Source organism: Hirundo rustica, chromosome 6 (assembly GCF_015227805.2).
Source record: "Hirundo rustica isolate bHirRus1 chromosome 6, bHirRus1.pri.v3, whole genome shotgun sequence".
Classification (NCBI taxonomy): Eukaryota; Metazoa; Chordata; class Aves; order Passeriformes; family Hirundinidae; genus Hirundo; species Hirundo rustica.
The window spans coordinates 51,291,625-51,314,012 of record NC_053455.1 but is presented as its reverse complement, the minus strand read 5'-3'; positions in this window follow the sequence as shown (position 1 = coordinate 51,314,012).

The following is a 22,388-nucleotide window of genomic DNA, read 5'->3' as shown; positions in this document are numbered from 1 at the left end:
GATTATTTTGCCTTGTCCTTAGAAAACAGCTTATCCTTGTGAAAATAACATATAAATTGTACTATTATATTTAGTGCTGCAAGCTCTGCTGTTGCTGTTTAGTTTTCCTTTTGAAGCTGTGGAATTTCTGAAAAATAACTTCTGAGTTAAAATCTACCATAGGAAGAACACGTTCTATGTATTTTCCATTTTTTCTCACTGATTTCTATGAACTTCTGTCATTAGCGTGGTTATTACCTAGAGAATAAAGAAAAGAGAGAAGGGATGTTTCTGTGAGGAAGAGACAAGATAGTTGAGACCTGCCATTTCATCCAGAGGAAGTAGTAAATCCCTGCGCATCTCCATTCTATCTATAAAGGGCATGAAGTAAGATCTGCTCATTCTGGAGCTCAGTTTGTGAAGAAAACGGAGTCTCTCCTAAGAAAGCTTTTTTACAAATACAAACGCTATTCTCATGAGCACAGGTGTTTTGTGGTTTTCTGAATTCTGTTGCAAAACACTCTCCCTATGGGGAGTTGTGGTCGAGAAACTATGGTTTAATTGTCAGTGTTGAACCGCAGAAAAAATATATTGTGTAAATATTTCCTTTTCTAGCACTCAAATGTTCCGAAAAGTCTCTCTAAACACAGGAGCAAGTAAACTTTATATGTTATTCCATTCACTTCATTTTACATTTGAAAAATCCATTTTATCTGAAATTGGATAAAGCTGCCACAGCATTTTTAGTCTGTGATGGCATTTGGGACGTAATGTTTCCTGTGAAAGCACTGTTAGTTTCTGTGGAATTCTGCAGGTGCTCTGTGTTTGTGAGATCCAGGAGGTCTTAGAGTCAGTTTCATGCAAACCCTATAGTAAAGCAATCTGTCAATTAAACAATATGCCTTGCCAGTCCATCCTTTTCAAGTTTCCTATGTGTTTAAACAAAAAAATGAGTATAAGCCTAAATGCTGTTTGCTCTCTTTTATATTTTTTTTGGAGCAGCAGGAAATTATTTTCACACTTGATAAAGCTCAACCTTCATAATGAAGGCAATGAAGAGCAAACTATGTATCAGAGCATAAGATGGCTTAAACTTGCAATACCAAGTAGGTTTTTACAAGAACCTCCTCTGAGAAAAAGAACCTGAGTTGTTTCAAAGGATTTTTGAACAAGCTTTTTGGGCTTCTTATATTGCCTTTATTTTGTTGTAATTCTATATGCTGGAAATCTAATTTGGAGTTGCACAAAAGCTGCGACTGAATAAGATGTCTGCAGATGAAGTTGTGACTTTTTCTCTTTGGAAATGGCCAGCTTTCCTGACACTGCAGTAATGTTTGTTATCCTGTCTGAGGAATGGAGGAGGAGGAGCCGTGGAAATTGTTTACCCTCTTACATTTGATTGAGGAGAAGGTGTATAAGCTTGTTTTTTGCAGGGGGAGGGAGTTTGTCCTTTTTATTATTATTATTATTATTACCCATAATATATATCATGGGCCAAGTAAGGCTTGAATAAATTTACTCTGGCTAAGAAATCACTAAGGACTCTTTTCTCCTTGCCTGCTTTGAAGCCATCTATTTCTTTTTACCTAGAAAAAGAGAATTGATTATTGATTAACTTTTACACTTTACTCTGTACTTATACACTGTAGGTCAGCCTTCCTGTCACAGAAGGCCTGACAATAATTCCCAACTGGTTATGAGATTTGATGTCACAGGAACGGTGATTGTTTAATGGTATTTTTAGAAAAAACCCAAATACAGAATTCACTAACAAATTTGTTTTGCTATAGATTTTAGGCAGCACTAAAAATATTTGCAAGAATCACATCGGTTGAACAACTTTAAAACACATTTAAGAGAAGCTAGTTAGTTTTGAACAAATACCAGTTGATCATTTTTGAGGAAACGCTCACTACTTTTCTTCTTTAATATTTTAAGGTGTTGGTAATTTCACAGGATGCGTCTGGACGAACTTCCATCTGCATTTCTGGTGGCTGCCATAGGGTGGTGCCAGGCCATCAGTATATACAGTACGAGACAATGGTTTGGGCTTCGAAAAGATCAGAGACCAAACGAGCTTTAAAATCTGATCTCGAATAATTCATAGTGCAAATAAACGAAGCAGCCTGTGCAAATAGTTACTTTGATGCATTTTTTTAAAATGCTTAGCATAAAGGAAGATTCTGTCTGGTATATACTTCTTTATGTGTGCCTGTTTGTGTGCGTGTGTGTGTGTGTGTGTGTATATATGCATAAGTGTATATATGCATGCATGTGTGTAAAGTTTGACCTGAAATGTGTTCTTGCCCTAAGGATACTGATGCCTTGTTTTTGATCATATTGTACTAATGTGGCTTAATTAATAGCCCTCTTAGCATCTCTGCTAATGTTCAGGCTTTTGTTGCTTGTGTGTGTATTTATTACAGACATGCTAAGTGTTAAAGCTGACTGGAGACAAATGATAGATTTCCAAGTTTAAAGAAACAATATCTATCTAATGCATGTTTAAGGAAGACTAATTTATTGCCTTAAACTCAGCTCACAATTGAGTGCCCAATGAAAGCAATGAAATATTAATATTTTAGAGTCATGTTTGAAATATCTCTCATCTATCTAGTTCAAAAATCTATATTATATTAATTATATAGCCATACCAATTTATTCTTTGAGCTATCTAAATCAGTTTCTAAAGTATTTGGTCTATAATAACTGAGGAGAAGAAATTAAGCCTGAGTTAACTGAGAGGGCTATACAAATATTTATTGAATATCGTGCTTGAAAAAGCTACTGTCTGTGTAAGATAAAATAATAATATTTGGAAGCAAAAAAAAATATTATTGGCAATAGATTACATAGATCAGGTCTAAAATGCTTGATTTAATATTTCTGTTTATGTTCACATTTAATAAAGAGGTTAAAGGTTTATATTTTTAAAAGCATATCTTTAGAGGGGGAAACATTGACATTCACAACTCATTTGCTCTTGAACACCTTTTGTTAATGTATGAAATTAAATGCAGCATGTGGCCTGGCAACTGAACAAGCTAAAATTAAAAAATGATTTAACTTACATGCATTTGCAGAGCTTTGGAGTTACATGGAGACAAACTGAGTAATTCTTCTGACAAATCCTAGATGATGCTGTATTCCTTGCCAGGTAGCAGTAACTTAAAAACACAAACAAATAAGCAAATTCTCCCCCTCACCCCCTCAAAACTTCAAATCCAAAGCAAATTAAAAAATACCCCCAAAACCCCACCCCTCAGTTCTTTCTTTCTAATTTAAAATTTGAACTAACCTAAAAAGAGCCTACTGAGTTGAATGACTTCCAATTCATGTGAATAACTTTGGAGAATTAATGTAAATAATCAACAACAGCCAAACATGAATCCTTTGTGAATCTGACTTTTTATCACACTAATTTTCCCCTCAGTGAATGGGAATAAGACCCCCTTATATCTGAGATGATGCTGTGAGTGACATTTTGAGGTTAAAAGCCTCTAAAATATTTGTAATAGTTTAGATAGTGATTATCCTGTCTAGACCATTTACTCTTTACTAGACCTTTTTTTTTTTTTTTTTTTTTTTTTTTTTGTTCCCTGACTGTAAATCAGTGGCAAATGTGCATATTTGGACTTTCTGAAGTTTTACTTTGAGGATGTTTTCTTAAAGCATTCCAAAACACTGAAATCCTGGAATGGCAAGGGAAAAAAGTAACTCAAGCCAAAGGTAAAATCAAAAATTATTTATGAAGCATTTTATCTCTAATCCTAAAACTGAAAGTACTAGTGGCAGCAGTGATGAGCTTAGCTGCTTCTGGTGCCTAAATGCTTGCTGAGAAGTCAAATTTGATTGACATTTCATCATAAATTTCTATTGCACATAACAAATATTTCTTTTTCTCTTTTTGCAAGAGCCTTTTTAAGATGCTTCTTTAAAACAATGTAACAGTCATTTGCAGCTTTTATGGCATCTAAATCTGTGCCTTTCTGCTGGCTTGGTTCCACTGACATTTTAACATTGTTAATAATCACTGGCCATTTGTGTGCGCTGGGTAAAGGCATAATGTGCTTTTATACAAAACACTGTTATGAGGACTCATTATCTCGTGAGGCAGCAGTTATAATGAAAATTAAACAATTGCAAACTTGCTTTGCTAAGTGTTTCTTATATAAATTTAGCTGGGCTGCTTCACAGCTCCTACCTGTTTCTGCGGGGTTATATATCAGAGCTGCTGGAAGGTTGCAGGCGTAAATTCCTTGGTGCAGTGGTGAGAGCTGTGAGCAGCCCGCTCTGCCGTGCTCTGCTGAAACTGAGCAGGAAATGCTTCTTTCACAGGCAACATCCTAGCAAAGCATGAAATAAGTACAAACCTTTGAAAGCAGTCTCCGTGGTACCAATAGCTAAACGGACGTTACAAATGACCTTTTGCTCTCAGGTAGCCACAGAAGTATTGGATCTGCAGTCTGCAAGCTACTCCTGCTGTTTTGGAAACCACTGCAGCCGTGTGGTTAAAAATTACCAAATTAGCTGCACTTCTCAGGTTGAGAAAGGTTTGGGAATGTAAATATGGGCTATTCAGGGTTTTGTTTATAGACTGCAAAGTTTTACTAAACGTTGCACATAATAGACATAATTTTTTACAACTTCTTCAGTGTTTCGACATAAAATTATTTGAATAGGAAGTACTTTAAAAATAAAGTAAATGTACGATGAGAAACGAGAAATCTGGCAAGGTTTTCTCCATGGTGTCTGCGTTTTAGCAGAGTTGGTATAGCAGAGGATCTGGACATCTGAAATTCATGTCTAAAATTACTGTTGCTTAACTAGCCAGGGCAGTTTGTGTCATTTCTGACACAGTTCCCTTCTGTTATGTATGCAACCAGATTTGTCCTTATAGGACTTGTATTCAATAGCTCCTCTTTTAGTCTAATGCAGCACTTAGAGACAGATTGTTCCAGTACTACCAAATTTCCACTTTCTTTTTTTTCCTTTTTGCATATGTTTAATTTTGAAAGCTACTGTGGCATGAAACAATAATTTAGAGAGGCTCTGTTTCAATTTACCTTTCTTCATTAAAAAATAAAATAACCAGGAGGTCTAGCACATTATGTCACTAAGTCACACAGTAAGAGGGACCATCAAAGAATGGTGGGAATTATCACAGCAGCTTGCTCCTTGTTAGAAGCATTTACCTCATGACCCTTTCATTTGCCTACTGCCACTTTAGTTTAAGAGTGACAACACTGTATAGCACTCTGCACTTTCCGCCTCCCCCCCTCGCCCTTTCCCTTAGCACCAGATGCCTTTGTAAAGCAGCCTGGTGAAGGAGTGAACAAAACCTTGTGGGATAAGTCTGACACTGGAAGTTAATGATTATCAGTCGAAACAAAACACTTGTTTACATGTTGTAGTCATTAGAGGTTCCAGTCAGTCATACCTCGGCTGGGATTCCTGCCAAATGTTTTGAGGGTTCTTTCACAAGCTGTGCAGTTTTGTAAATACAAAAGCACTCTTATTAAGCCTTTTTAGTATTAGACTGTGCAATTAAGACTACGGGTAATTAGATTCCTTTATTGGGAGTAGAATGGTCCAAGATACAGACACACAACTTTCTTAGCCACAGGACACCATCGCATCTCTATTTGGGTGTTCCATTACACATCAATGACTAAGAGAAATTCTTTTGTATTGCGCACATTTTTTCTTTATTAAAAATTGTGCTCAAAACTTGGGGAGGTAGGGATTTTTCCTCACCTTATTGTCATCACCTCTGTTGGAGCCATAAAACTTTCTTTTTTGATTAGCTTGTCTCAATCTGCTGGAAACCCTTTGCTTGCATCACTTTTAGTATTGCTGGCTTTTCATTTCAGCCTTATTACAACTGGGATTAAGGAGGTGATTTAACTATGAAGGAATTTAGGAAAATTTCCAGTAAGCTAAGGATGATTTTAAGTTAACTGCAGGATAACAGGGTTGTAGAAATGAATGTTTCTTTTAACACCTGTGAATTAGTCCATACCTGAATAAATAAATGATTCTTTTGGTATTTGAAGTTGATATAAACCAGATCAAATTTCAAGATTTTAAACACTCTAATCATGCAAAAATGTCTCTAATACAAATAATCGTGTGAGCAGATGAACCTGTTTCACGTACCCTTCAGCTCAGGGAGTATTCTCTGCATTGAGTACGATGGTAAATTATTTAAGATTTGTGAGGCCATTTTTTGTAACTGTGAATTGTAAGACAACCGAATCATCCATACATATTTTATCTCTATTTTTTTCTTTGCCAGAGAAGATATCCGTTTTAGTTGCTCCGGTGCAGGACTGCTCACTTTGACATTTCCCGGTTGTCTGTAGTGGTAGGCAATAATTAAATATCAGGTGCATAAGCTGCTCTTTAATTTGACATGTGTGCTCCAGGCAATAAACACATGCAGTGCAACGTGGGAGTGTAATTGCTAAGGAATAAAATCTTGTACCAAGTGAGATCATTGTATCAGGTACTGTGTGACAGCTCATTTGATCATTATGCCCAGGCTAAAGAGGTTGCCTAATTAGTTTCCATTAAAACTCACCCTTTAATCAGGAATTATTCTTGCATAAAGAATGTCACTTGGTCCAGATGAATGAACAATGGTTCCCCCTTGAGATTCAACTATCTGTTACACTTGGGATGCCATATGTCTTTTCAAACAATTCAGCTACCACTGTAGTCTGTGAATCTGGATCTCGCAGCACTACATGGTGTTTGCATTTCCTCAATACCAGCTCGTGTTCTGTAGAAAAATCACAATGGTGTTCTGTATACGCTTCATCAAGTCAGAGGAACTATGTTCAAGCAGCAGGAGCTGTGTTGTAAACACACAAATGACTAATGGGCCTCTCTTAACTAATGTGTCTTAGTAGTTGCATATATTTCATTAGTGACATACATAGCATACATGCTATTACCTGGAGCTAGACTTTGGTTTCTCACCTAGAAACGTCAAGGTTCATCTAAATTTAATATTTTGAAGAGAAACAACTCCCTAGCTTTTTTTTCCTTCTTGTGACAATAGCTTTGTCATCTGAAGCTGATCACAGAAGTAGCTGTGCTCTATTTTTTTACTCTCCTCTCAAAAATAGCTTTTGAGTGCTTTCCTCTTGCTCCCACAAGACATGTGAGGTTTGGCGCATTACTGGGTTCATGCACAGAAGTGAAGCTTAGTTGTTGGGTATGTTTCAATCTGAGCCATTTCAGCAAGTTCCAAGTTGTCCAAAGGAGTTGATTTTGCCACATGGAACCTGCAGTGAGTGGCTCATTTGAGCTGTCCAGAAACTGCTCCTCAAGAGAGGCTTCTCCCCGTGGCTGTACATACTGTGGTAGGCCAAGTGGAGAGAAAGAGAGTTGCACATCAGAGGTTAACGCTTGCAGTCATTGGCCTCATTCAACTCCCTTGATTACCTGCTGTACAGATGTGAACTGATTTAGTAATGTTTGAAAAATGCAGTGGGCTGGCCTGATCAAGAGCAAGAACGGCTTGGTGCTCTTCCTTTCCCCAGAGGTGTCCTGGGACAGTGAGCTGAGCTTTCCGTCTGTAGTGGAGGGGTGATCCTACATCATGTTGATGTAGGATCACTATCTGCCTGTGTGATGTCCAACCTTCTTCTAATCAAATGGTTTATGAGGCACCCAGATATGCAGGTCTCAAAAATACTTCCCTAGGTTTTTTCTTTTTTTTTTATCTCAGATTGTTGCCAACCCCTTCTTGTGTTGGGAGGAAGGTAAAAATGTTTTGTGGGCTTTGTGCACCTGGAGGTGCACATACATTTTACAAAAACAAGAACAGCCCAAGGTTTTGCGAAAGATTGCCACAAATGCTAGGCAAGTATTGTGCAGAATACCCGTTACAGGTTCATATTTCATAAATCTAAATGCTCTGCCCTTCATACTTAAACCCAAGGCATACTTGCTTTTACACTGCAAACGTATTCAAGGTAATAGAAGGTTGTTGGTGCAAGATGGAATTCAAATCCTTAATGTTTCTTGCTGCTACTGCTCTGAGTGCCCCCATTCTCCACACCCAATATACGATCTGTCACAGCCACAGTGAAAGAAGCAGACAGGAAAGTGGCTAAAGCACATGATTAACATCTAGAATCAGGAGAAGAGAAATGGTTCGATGATCTAACATGACTCTCTAAATAGCAGAGGCTTTTAATTTATTGGTTTTTATACCTTGAGCTACGTGTCTAGGGAAATTAATATTCTGTGTAATCTAAGAGCTGTCCACATTTACCTAAGATGTTCTTTGTAGTTGTGGTCAGTCTCTGATGCATCAGAGGAAGATGGAGAAGAAAGAATAAAAGTTTCTTTGAGCACAGAAAGTGAATTCTGATATCTTCTGGCTTCCTCTGGTTAATCCATACTATTTTGGCATTCTCGCCTTCTATATTTTCAGCAAACATATTCTCATATCTCTTTCATGTTCCCAATGCCATTCCTGATTTCTTTCCGCGTCCCCAGATTGCATTTGCCCAGCCTTCTGGAGAAAACTGTTGCATCTGATTCAGTTACAGACATCGATTTGTGTCAGTTGCTGTCTCTTGACTATTAGTCAAAGAGGATTTTTTGCATCTTAGTTACTTCAAACCCAACAAATGCCTAGAGGGGCTCCATGATGATGATTTATGCAAATACTTTAGTGAAGCTCCTAGATGGTATCCAGACTGCTCTGGTGGTATGCAGAGATAAAGATCAGTTATTGCTAGAATGAAATTAATTATCTGGCTATGATATCTTTATTTTTAAGGAGGTTATTGATATCTCCAAAGCAAGGAGATATATCTAGTAATCATGAATGAAATGCCTTCTCCAGTTCTGCAGGGCTCTCTCAGAAACGTGTGCACTGAAGGACACACACAATCTTTGCACATTATTAACCTCAGAGCAATCCTTTATCAAAAAAAGAAAAAAAAAATTGAATCTCAATTTGAAGTTTAGTATCATAATAGAGAAATAAAAATGCTGAATTAATAACGGGAAAATTTACATTAGTAACAGTAGTGGTATTACTTGGTACAAAGGGCAATGTATCCAATAGGTAAGTTTTGTCTTGAATCTGGCTCACCTCTTAAGCCAATCAGTTTTTGTGCTAATCATAATGATTTATATTACTGAGATTTTCAATCTAATCACTTGTATTTTCTCTAACCGACTAAGCTTTTTAATGATAACAATGAATTCTACAGGTTATTTATCATATGCTGTTAAAAAAATAAAAAAAGAGCAACTTGAAATTACAGTTTAACAAGAGTAAGTAATTTTAAAGTATTTAAGAGTATTTTTGCAATCGGTATTCTCATACACTGATAGTGGATGTAGGAACATCTGACATATCTGACTGTGTTCAGTGCAGTAGCTCTAGGATATTCCCTCTTCCTTCCCCCTGTGTTTCTTCTGGAAAAGAGATTCTAATATTTCAAGTTCTCATTCTGCATTTGTATTTTTATGACTGCAATCTTGACTGTTGTCTGGTTTTTAGTGCTGTCATCATCCCAGGTCTTTCTCTGTGTTCTTTTCAAAGCTGAATAGACAGAACTTGGTAAATTATTTCATAAGAGGGCATCCAATTGATTTATAATATTGAGACTATTATTTAATTTTTGAACTTTCTGAAGATAACAAGGTACTTCCTCTTTAAATGCAATACCATAAGTCAATCTGAGTTCATTCTAGACTTGACCCAGTTTTATCAAGAGGGTTATGAACTTAGCAAACTTGGCTCAAATATGGCTGAAAAGTTGCACTGAGATGCATCACATTATGATTAAAATCTTGCTGTAGCCCTACTCTAAGTATTATTTAAATTTCTTCAGTAGTAAGTTTAAACCAAAAATTACTTAAGAAAATCACCTCTGCTATAAGCAAATATAAGGGCTAAAACCAGTTTTGGGTGACCATTCAGGGTTATTTTTACTTTCTCTGTTTCTGGTTGCCAAGATTTAAACTTTATACCTTTTCCACAAAACACATTTTCCCGTTACAACTACATATATTTATCTTTGTATTATAAAGTGGAGACTATTTTTATTACTCTTGTTATTAATCCAAGTAATCTTTAGTGTTTCTATGAGAAATTCACTAGAGTGGAATCAAAACATTGTTCAGTATAAAATGAACATTTTTTATATGCAAAAACCAAACTAAATTGCATTTGTGTAAATGTAAATAGAGTAAAGACCATCAGTGTTACTCTGTGCAATATCCTGATATTTTACAACCCTTTTGGACCTGAACATATCGGCCATACTTCAGAAGCCTCCATAAACTTGTATAAATGTTTTCTTTTGCAATGATTTTTCAAAGTTTCCAGAAACAATCACTTATTGGTCTCTTGTGAGTTGTACTGCATGGACTGAATATTATCAAGGAAAACAAACTGGTTTTGTTTTATTTCTCTGAAGTGCTTTCTAAAAGAGTTCTATTCAAAATGTACACATTGGATCATATTCTGCCACTAACTATGGTGTCTGATAAAATGCCATTGACTTTATTACCGTCCACTTTGACTCTGGCCTAATTCCATGTTCTCCAGGCTGCCTGTGTAACTAAGGAGGGAAAACTTGACCTGGGGTGTGTGCTTTGCTTCAGAGAAATCTGCATTACTTACCCTCAGTGAGGCAAGTGCAGTAATTCACACATTGAACCCACTTAGAGTGAGTCCTGGGGTGCTGTTGTAAAAGTTCTCCCTTGCAAAGCTCCTCAGTAAGGAACTTCCCAGAACAGTCAGGACTTGCACAGTGCTCAGCTGCAGCTCAGGAATGCTCAGGAGTGTGGAACAGAAATCACTGTGCAGGTCAAGGACCAGGGGGAGTCCTGCTGTGAGAAAGAGGGGCTGGGCAGGGACACTGAGATGCAGGACTTGCTGATTCTGTCCTGATGGAAAGGATGAGGGCAGCAGAGGTCTTGCCGCAGTGGGAGTACCTTGAGTCCTGATCCACCCCAGTGTTCCTGCTGGGGCTCTTGTAGGGCTGAAAAGAAATTGTAGAAAATAGGTTCAGGGGCAGCAGCCATCCTTGACATGCAGGCTGATTGCCAGTCTAGGAAATGGTCAAAATTCTTTATACCTAGATCTGGCCAAAATTTTCCTCCACCTCTAAAAAATCTTGATAAAAGTTTTAAGAGAAAAAAGAAACAAAACCTGTGTGTCTAGACAGGTTTCTCCATTATTTCCAAATGTAGTCAGGAAAGCCTAGGTCTAATCTAAATGAGAATAAAAACCTGAAGATATTTTGCAAAAAATGTGAAGTGGGAGGCCATTTCCTAATTGCTGTCCCTGTGTGGCTGCTCTATCAAGAAACAAACCCCATTTTGCTTTGGGATAGCTACTGTGGGAAAGATAATTTATTTCAGTTGGAATATATTTTCGAAATTTTATCTGTGTATTTAGTTAATGCTTTCCAGCCTTTCTCTCCTACCATGAATTTAGAGTTTTGAGTTTTTGTTACTTTTGAAATGAATGCTGCTTTTAAAGCATGTCATTCTGGAAGAAATAATAAATATAGTGAAATTCAAGATAACTGTTAGAACTGGGACCAATCAATGTTTGTTTTTTGAAATATACAGAATTCAAAGCATTGACAGATCATCCTTAAACACCGAATTAGTACAAATAGAAGTATACAGCAAAATCTCATTTTAACAAAATTAAGATGTATAAATTTTTGTATTGCTCTAAAAATATGGAAATTTTATATGTACTCTGCCTTCATTTTTTCAAATATACTTCTCTAACTTTTTAAAAGGCCAATTTTCAGGGGAGCTTACATCCTAAGTTCAAGGAACAGTATGCATTTACAGTTGACTAAATTTTGAAAGCTTTTGCTGTTCATTCTTTCACATAGAACATTGAACACGTAGTATTCACAGCCCTCATGATAATAGGTTTGTTGGGACAAGGAACACATCTTTTTCTCCTTCCATCTGAGTTAATATGTCTGGTTTAGTCACTTGAGAAATAAAGTTGGCATCTGCAACCTCTTGTTTAGAAGATGTCTAGATCCCATCTTCTGTGATCTGCCAAGAGTGGTTATGAAGGGGTCCCTTTTGAGCTTTGAAGAAAAAATACTTTTATTCATGTCTTGAACTTAGTTTAAAACCAAGTATCATCTATTACTTTTTTTTTCCCTGTGTTTGGTAAAGATACCAACTGCTAAAATAGTACAGATGTACACGTTAAATTGGATTGAGAAGTGAAGCAGAAGCACAAAGATTTCACAAAGGAGATGTGGAAGATCTCTAATGATTTTCCTTAGGAAAAAAGGGACTAATATGGGTCCTAGAAAGCAGACTGTAAGCTTTCAATGGCAAATGACTGGAAACATATTTTTCAGTTGGCCCAAAACACTGCAATAACTAATATCTGCAGGGAATAAAGGAAAGATCTGTATGTGCGAGTACTTTGGTTATTTAAGCATTTGGTAAAGTGGTGTGTCTCTTTTAAACCACAAGAAGACACTGCCATTATTTTACCTGGAAAATACAAATAAGAATTTATATGTATATATGTAAGCTTAAAATAAACCACAAATTCATGCACATCACAGTTTTAATGCTTACTTATGTTGGCAAATTTTAAGAACTTGTTTGACATGCCTGCAGTTTGCACATCACAGCTACAGACTGCTTGGCTGGAAAGCTGAACCAGGAATAGCATCTAGGCTGGCTATTGCCACAGTGCAAGAAGCAGTTGTGTGGGTCCCAAACGGCCCTGCTGCCACCCTGTCACTGCCAGGTGGCCCTGGAAGGCTCTGGCTGGCTGATGCTGCCAGGGAAGTTAAGATGTGCGCTGTGGTTATGGCTGGCAGCTGGCAGCTGCACCTGCTCCTGGCAGCACATCTGGCACAAGGACAGGCTCTCCCCTGGGACAGCAAGGCTCCCGGCCTCCTTGTTGGGAGTAGCTTAGTCCCTTCTTCTCAGACTGGCAAATCTGTTCCTGTCTACTTGAAAGAATTCAATTTTTTTTTTTTTTCCCACAATACAATGTTTTAAAAATTTTATTATGTTTTGTTGAGATATGAGCTGCCTGGATGTGCTTTGAGGTGGGTGGGAAACCGGCTTGAAGTGTTGTCCGTACAGGATCCAGCTAGTGCCATTCTCCAAGAATCAGTGCTTGGGTGAAGGTGCCTCAATGTCTTTTGTTACTCCGCTGAATGTGGGATGGAGTGTACCTGCACTCAGCTCACGGGGTGCACTGTGTCAAGCAAGGCAAGTCCAGCAATCCAGAGCTGCCTTGGTTTGCTGGAGCACTGGGCAACAGGAATCTCATGAAGTTCAACATAGGTTAATACAGAGCCCTGCACCTGGGATTGCAGACTGTCCAGGATGCACTTCTGTGGGGAAGAACTTGGGGCCTTGGCCAGTGACAAATCAAATCTGTGTCAATCATGTGTACTTGTGTCAGGAAAGGTCAGCAAACCTCTGCTATATCAGCAAGAGAGCAGACAGCAGGCTGAGGGAGGTGAGTGTTCCCTCTTGTGAAAGGGAGAGAGTATTTCAAGTGCTGTCTCAGTTTGGGATTTGCTGGGAGACAGTACTGGAGAGGCAAGTCCAGCAGAGTTCTGAAAAATCATTGTGGAGGCTGAAGCACATGAGGTGCAAGGAGTGTTTTGAGGGCTGAACCAGTCTGAGGAAGAGAAGGTACATCATATTGCTTAACATGCTTATGGAAAAGATAGAAGACTCCACAATATGCCCAGCAAAATAAAAAGCGGCAATGGACCAGGTTACAACAAATGAAATCATGTTTTGATATTAGGGAATTTTCACACTGAAGGTTTTCAAACATTGCTGCAGGAGCCCAGAGGGCCAGTGAAATCTCTCTGGGGAGATTTTTCTGAAAAACAAGTTGTAACTTTTGAAATTGTCTCTAACCTCATCTCTGCCCCTGCATTAAGTGGTGTACTTGGACCACTGGTTTTTCTGACCTCTCTTCCAAATTAAATTATTGTGTGCTTCTGTTTTATATCCATTTTCATATTTCTAATAGCAGCCTCTGCAAATGGAAAATGTCACAGTAAGTTGTAAGCTTTAAAATGCAGATCTGATCTGAAGATTAGAGCATTATTTTACACAGTAGTGTAAGACACATAGTATAAAAGGTATAAAAGTATAAAATGGATTAATTTTTGCTATAGATTGCTTGTATTGATGTACGGTTATTGTGTAGCAATTTGAAGTATTTTGTCAGATATCCCGTTGCAGGAAAGTCTCCTTCCAACACCTTTTCCTTCTGTGGTGCAATTAACTGTTTGCTAGATGCTATGGTCACTACAGTATACTTATCCTAGGCTCCTGTCTGTGCCCCCTAGTTCTTGCTTGAATACAGAAGTGGTGCAGACATTATGTGGCTTTCAGAAGCTACTGTACTTCAGTGCAGCCATTATCTTAGAGAATGGGGCAGGGCAGTGTGTCCTTTGCTTTTGGCTAACAGGATGGAAGTAATCACGTCCTCTCTCTTCCTTACATTGTTTGGACTCAGGGGTGAGGAAGATGAATTTTAGGAAGCCTTCTCCTAGGGACATGTTCTTCTCATTTTTTTCCCCATTCTGTCTTTATCTTGTGTCTCCTCATCCTGAGCTCTGAGAATTCTTTGCCTTCTTCCCACGTCTAGAGAAATGGAAGCAAACAGGAGCCATGAAGGGAAGGGTTGATATTGCTCCTGATGGTTTGTATCCTGAGCTCTGCTGTCAGAGCAGCTCTCCATTGCACACCGCTATGTCAACATCTGACCTGGAGCCTGGCCTGTTGAGGTCAACAAATTAATCCTGTGCATTTCCTCCTTGCTCCATTTGGAGACAGGGAATAAAGGGACAGAAAAGGAATCCCAAATCAGTGGCTCTTCAATGTGGGGAGACAATATTAAAATAAGAAGAACGTATGCAGAGACCATGTCATTCCCCAGGGCTGCAAGAGGCAAAAAATCAGAATAATTGGAAAGCAAGATCATCACTGGGATTGATTGCAGAGCTGGAAAGGAGCTGTAGCTTTCTTTGTGTTTTTCTTTGCTGAGAAATTTTGTGAGGAAGCTTATTAGAAACCTTCAAATCTCATCAATGACAATAGCTGGCAGCTACAGAGAAACTTAAAATTTTACATTTCAGGATTCATGCAAATAGCTGTTTCAATGAAAGAAGAGGAATTAGCTCAGGTTTTTACAAAGCACCTCCTGAAGTGAAAATCACTAATGAGTCATTTGGAATTGTTGTCAGATCACTGGCCAGATAGGAATTTGCAGTCAGGCATTGATATTTCTGCCTGTTAACAGCAACCTCATTAGTAACTAGTTCTAGGCTTTATGTGTGTCAACCCCTTATATAAAGAAGGTTTCTGGAATTGAATTAGCAGGTGCATAGTCATTATTGTCAAACAGTTCATATATGTTTGAAACTAAAATATTTTCTAAACTCTTTCAAAAACTGATTTAAAAGATTTTTTTTTTTTTTAAATGGTTCCATCTGTATTACTGTTAAAATTGACTAAGAAATTGTGGTGCTCCTTTATCTTGAGCAATGAAGCTACAGGTCAGATTCTAGCTCATAAGACATGAAAGAGAGAGCTAAAGTGCAAGTGCAAAGGATGAGGGAGCTGATATTGTAATAGAGACTCATGGAATTAAAGTTTACAGTTGTTCTTTTTTTAAAAAAGATGAACCTTGCTACCTACCCCTCAAAATGTCTTTTCTCTGGTTGCTGATTTTCTCTAATGAAATAGTTGTTTATGAACAGTCTGAAATGCTTTCCATTTGACTTCCAGAGATAGTCAAATTCACATTTTTCAGGCTTTTACGACCAAGCCTAGAGAATGGTTGAGCAGTCAGAATATTTGGCTAAGACATGTGGCTTTAATCTTCAGGTGTTGATCTTTCTGGAGTGAATAACAATGGACCTCTCAGCCAGCACTGAGTACTGACTTTCATGTGTGCTGTACATGCGTCTGTGCATCAAACCTGGGCCAAGGAAACCCACAGTGGTTAACTTGCTGTTTAAAAAGATGAAGAGTCTATTCAATTTAGAAGACAATAATAGTAATTTAACATACTTGAGCTGAAGTAATTACCTTTCACTGTTTCCGCAGCATGAAATTACAGTCTACAATAATTTTGAAATATTGATCCTTTCAGGCATCTGATGTTAGAAATGTTTCTTGAATGCATTGGGCTCACTGGAAGAAAGTGAAGTTTTTTGCAAACTGATATAGACTAATTTGACTCCTAAATACATTATCTACTGTGTTGCTTGAGACTATCTAGCAGTTGCAGAGAAGTTGCCGCTGAAATTCCTCATACATGCACCTTAGGTGCCATCAATTTTTGGTTATATTTTAGAAATTTCTAATGTGTAAAGTGTGTATGTCCCCAAGAAAGTCTTTCTTTCCTGGTTTTCCTTTGAATTTTCTCTTGTTTCTATATCTTATTGAAAGAAATGTTTTGCATGGAGAGCAGCATTAATAACGAAATGCAGTCTTGTGAGCTTTTTAAAAGTCTATTTCTTCCTTATAAATAAATGGTAATTTGTTTTAAAGCATCATTGCACACAGTGTTCAGCTGGTTCTCATGCATTCGATTATTTTAAATAAATGTACCATAAATGGAACAAGTTTCTTTCTAATTTGCAAACGATATGCAACATTTTTCAAAAAAAAAGAGAGAAAAAACTGTAAAATTTGTTCTTAACTACATCTCATTAATGTGAAGCTGTTCAATGACCTGTAAAGATTAAAGAATTAGTGAATTGGTAAAATTATCAAAATGAAAAATCTGTATAATTTTGATTTCAATTTAAAAATCTGCTAAACAGTCTGGGGGCTTTAGAAAAGTATATTACTTTTTAATATCGGTTCCACAAATGTCCTAGTATCAGTGTTACAAATGGACTGAAATAAAGGCAACAAATAGTATGTTTAAATGTACAGTATTACAGATTCTGTTAAATCCTTTTTTTTTTTTTTTCTTTTCATTAAAACAACTGAGGACGTTTAATTAAGTGACCACTCTGCTAAGTGGAGCAAAAATTAATATACATAAATGAATTTATGTGTGGGCAATGATGCATAATTAAAAATATGCTTCAAATAAGGAGCTGAGAAGAAAGAAAACAGTTTAACAAGAATCTTCAAGACTATTTCCTCCTGAATTTTTAAAGTCAGACAGGCACAGGATTTACTTAGCTGCAGCATTTCAGCTAAAACATATGAAAAATGTGTCTTTAAAATACTGGTGCCTTGATATTATGGGACAATGATTTGCTGAAAGCTAGCCTTGACCATAAAAATCATCTCAGTATCTTGTGACTATGGCATGTTACTCAGCTTGCTGAAAAGGCTTTGACAGACTTTTATTCCAAAAACTGCTGAAATTCTCCTTGTGGCAAGATCTGTCAAAGCTGGAGTGTTAGAAGATATTCCATGCAAAATGAAAGATGATGTGGAATATCTATGTAATTTTAAGGAACGTTCCTTTTTATGTGGGACAATTGTATTGATCATGTTATCTTAGTTATAGGCTACCTACTTGAGGTAGAAGTTCAGCTTTATATTGCTTAGTAGTTGGCAGAAGCTAGAAATAAAAAAGAAAAAGCAAGCTTCCTTTCTTAAGTGAAAAAATGGAGTCATTTGATTTACAGATCCTTGAATATTTTACAGCAATTTATATAGTCATCCTTTGTGGGGCATAGGTTGTGGTTCCTGTTTTTATGATGCAGTTGTCATAAGACATGCTCTGAACAGCCATCATTCCATTGGTCTGGGGTTTCAAGCAGAATTTCCGTATTTCCTCCATCTAGTGAGAAAATATCAGACAGGTCAATGTAGAGCTTTTTTGTGTTGCCAACCTCAGATTACTCTTAAGGAAATACATAAGGTATGTGGTAGTGGAAAATCAGGCTTGTTTTGCCTAAAAAGTGGATTTTGATTTTGTGACCTTTGTGAACACCTGTGAGTGTTGCCTTAGGAAAGCCCCATGATTTTTGTATTACAGACTTCTGATAGTTCATTTGATAAGTCACAGCTGACTCCAGCCCTGTTTACTGTTCTTGAAGAGAAATAAAGTAGGAGGAAAACTGCAGCATCCAGTCACACGCCTCTTGTGTAACAGCAATGCTGCAACACGAAGGAGAGAGGAGAATGGCACAGAAAGCCTTCCCTGTAAGAATTGCTTCTCCCACTCCAAGAAATCAGCAGCTGCTGTTCTGGTGATGTTCAGGTTCAGCTGAGCTCCCACCCCACTGGGAAAAAAAAAAAAAAAAAAAAAAAAAAAAAAAAAAAAAAAAAAAAAAAAAAAAAAGAATAAAGCAAGCTCCTTTATCCCCTATAGTATTTTATTGGCAAGTTTAGTCCAGTAATGAGAGGGGACTTTGGGGACTACAAAAGGTAGAGTCCCTAAGGCCACATATAAAGAACAGAAAAGCAACAGTCCTTTACCATTTTTCACTAATAAACACATATAACAGTAACTGCCATTACTTAATTACTGCAAAGCAGTTTTAAACAACTGGCTTAACACTGTATTAACACAATATAAAAACAACCGCACCAGGAGTATCGCTCATCATTATTGGATATGGCCCTATTGAAGCCAATGGCATGAAATTAATAGGTGCAGAGTTTGGGGTTTGGCCCCTTAGGCCTCCACTGGCCTAGGAATTCATTGCCTCATGCTCAGGTTTTCCATTGCCTTATAGCTCCAGCAGTCTTATTTTTGTGAACTTTCACGGTTTTTTATTTCTAAATAATTGTGCGCAGTTCTTTTCAGGATACCTATGGAGTAAGAGCTGAATTTCTTTAGCTAGTGTGTTTGTCTACTTCAGACACCAGTTAACCCTGAGAGTGGGTAACTACAGAACAACCTCTGCCTTCTATGTGTAGAGCTACTCCCAGAGGGCAGATTAGATCTCATTACTTGGATTTTCAGATACACTTAATCAGAGCCCTGTAAAAGCTGTACTTTTTCTGTTCAGTTCTGTGCACTTCCAGGTCGTTTCAGTTTCTCTGTGCCTGTGATATTTTTCTGACTGACTTCTTCTTCTACTAGCTCAGTTCTGGAAGAATGCCGTGCCTCCCGTGAATGTCTCTACCAGAATACTTGGCTCTTGTGAGAGCAGTGGAGATCAACTGAGCAGCCACCTCTCAATTTCATCCTCTGTGCTCTTAAAAACAATGAAAAGGGGATTACACACACACACACACACACACACACACACACACACACACAAAAAAAAAAAAAAAAAAGGTGGGGCAAATGCTTAGGAGGTAAAGTATTCTTTTTCCACAGTAGATATTGCTTTCAGGGTTGTGTGTGATTTGGGGGTGAAGAAGAACAAAGAAAGGCTGGTGATAAGTGGCAGAAGGTGAGAGGTGCCTTAAGGCTATACAAAACTTGAATAGGAAGCTATTTGTTCAGTGTGTGGCATTTCCATTGTTAAAAGATTAAAATAATAATGAATTCCGCACCTCCCCCCCACCACCCGCCTGTCAAAAGCTCATGCAGATTCTCCTGTTAAAAATTGCTGTATAATCTTTTATTCCGTAATGTTAGCATTCTTCTGTTTTCATTTCTTTTCTCAGTGTTTTGATACAGTGCCACACAAAGGGATTTTCTAATTACATGCAAGTTTTGTAAATATTGTGAAGGGATCTACTACATGAACTGATGACTTTTTTTTTTTTTAAGTGCATCGATACTAAAGGCAAAAAAATAATTGTGAATTAAGTCACTTCAGCATATAAGGAGGTAGGGAAAAAAAGGAAATGCCACAAGGAACAGTTTTAGGACTAACTCAATTTACTTTATACCTTAATGATCAACACAAAAAAGCATTTGGCAAAGGATTTAAGATGCCAAAAATACAATAAAGTCAAAATACATAAAGAAAGCAGTTTAATTAAGAATCATTTGGATAAAATAAATTAATTCCTATTTATGTAGCTATATTTCTGGATATTGAGCTGCATAAAGCTAGAGCTATATAAACAAAATGTAGTAATGAGAAGTTATGCCTTTGTTCTGTGTTTTAAGGATAGAAAATACTGTAAATGATAATTATTTGGGAACATGCTAAATATTTCTTGCAGCATAATGCTTTGAAACAGGAAACTTGCTCCCTGGTGCTTTTTGTGCTGCTTGATTTACAGATGAAAATTGGCTCTATCCAGGTGTGAGCACTTCCTATTTACGTGTTTTGTGATAGCAGCTTGAACCTGCATGCTGCCATTCTCCCTAAGCCTGTGCAAAAGAGAGAGAGAGAGAGTCCAAGGATTATGAAAGCTAAATTATTTGCTTTTGGCTTTTTTTTTTTATCATTATATATTTTTTTTTCTATTTCTAATGCATTTAGAAGATTCCAGTCTCATGTTTGCCTTCCCTGACCACACTTGCAAGTTTCCTCATGCTCTTTACAGAAGTAGAGAGACCAAGTAAAGCCCAACACAGTGTTTCTGTCAATCTAGTTTGGATAGTAGATTTCTCACATGAAACCCTGAAATCCAGCTATTTTCCCTCTTTCCTCATGAACAAGATCATTAGGAAATGGTCTCCTTTGAGTACCTCTCACAGCCAGTACTCCTATATATAGAAGGTCATAATATCTTCATAATACTGAAGATTTTATCCACTGACTAAATGGTGTGTTTTTCCTCTGGTTCTTTTTAAAATGGCCCAGTTAAAAGGGCAGGTGAGAATTAACAGAGCTATAAATACCAGTCGTGGGAGTTCAGCTAATGACACTCTCTGATGAGACACCACAGAGTCTGTGTTCTTCTCCAACCGAAGGTTTGATGGTAATGGGGAAAAGAGAAAGCACTGGGCTCTTCAGGCTAATGAAGGGGTCACTGCAATCACTAGATCAGCTGGTGTCCAGCTGTGGGAGTGAGCTGACACCGTCAGCACAGCTTCTGTTTAACTCCTTTTTTCTGGTGCAGTGAAGTCTGGTCAGAGGGGAATCTTGACTGCATCTGAAGCGCTTGTGGGAGCTGCACTCTGGTCACCATCTGGCTGGTGCAGCAAATTACTGTGGGAAGCAGGTTCTTAGGAGAGTGGGGAGGAGAAAGGCCAGAAAACATTTCCTGATCTGGGCATTCAGATGCATATCTCAGATCAGACATCAGCTCTGCTTCGCCTTCAACCACATCAAGTCACTTTAGTTAATCTGGAAATGATTACTCAAGTCCTTCTTTGAAAAAGGCACTCTGATCTTTTTTACAGTTATGTATGTAGATCTCAAGGGAAAGGTCCTATGAAAATGTTTACATTGGTTTTTAATGGGGCAACCTTACTTATTTAGTCAGAAACGCTTACTTGGTGACTTGCTTCCTTTGGGGATTAGGCCACTTTATCTTGCATTTACCTTTCAGCGCATTAACCAGTTGTAGGTGTTTTTTTATTTGGATTACAAGATGAACTGATAAAATTTGAGTAGCTACCACTCTATACTGGCTTAGCACATGATCCTGTTTGATCTGAGTTTCTCTCTTGCTTTCTGCATGTAAAGTATTAAAGACTTAAAAAAATCGGGTGGTGTTTTTTCTTCTTGGAATTTCACTGAAAATCCCCAGAAGTTTTTCTGGCCTGATATCTGGCAGCTGGAGGAAAAGGTGTTTGTATTTCCCCAGAAAGGTGAAAATCTATGAAGAGAATTAGATGGAATCTCTGTCGGAAATAATTTGGAAAATCATTTCCTCCTTGCCTAATGTAATTCCACCTAAGCTGCCTTTCAAGATGAAGGCTGCTGCAGGAAGGTAAACTTTTCAACTGTCATAAAGATTTGCTGCTGTACTATTCTGTTGAAATGATCACATGAGATTCCAGCAAAGAATATTTAGAGATCCAAACTCTGTAAGTCAGTTTGCATTGTAAATTCAATATCAGTCTTCCAAAGCTGGCAAATAGAAACTCTCTAAATTATGATAAATATTTGAGAATTTTAGATTTAGATTTAGAAGCTAAATTTGCATTTTTGCCATACTCTTTATTAAAACAAAGCATCCAGAGGAGACCAATTTTTGATTGCTGGTATTTTGAACAGTCTCCCTTCCCAGCCCTCCCCTTCCCACACATATTTTGACAGTTCCTTTGGGAATGTGACTGCTCCCAAAGATGAAAATTAAGCAAAAAGAGAGAAGAGATCTGTTCAGCAGTAGTACTCCGAATTGTATAAAGCAAAATGGAAATAGTATGCAAAATTGGATTTCCTCTTTCCTCTCTCTCTCAGAGAGAAAATTTTCCTTCCTACTTTTCAGTGTTTCACTTCCATGAAAGACAAGTTTTCTCACCTATTACTGAAGTTAAAATGGTCTATTTAATCGAGAAATAATCAACATTTTGACTAATGGATCAAAAGAACATGTTTGGTGTAAAAACATTAGGA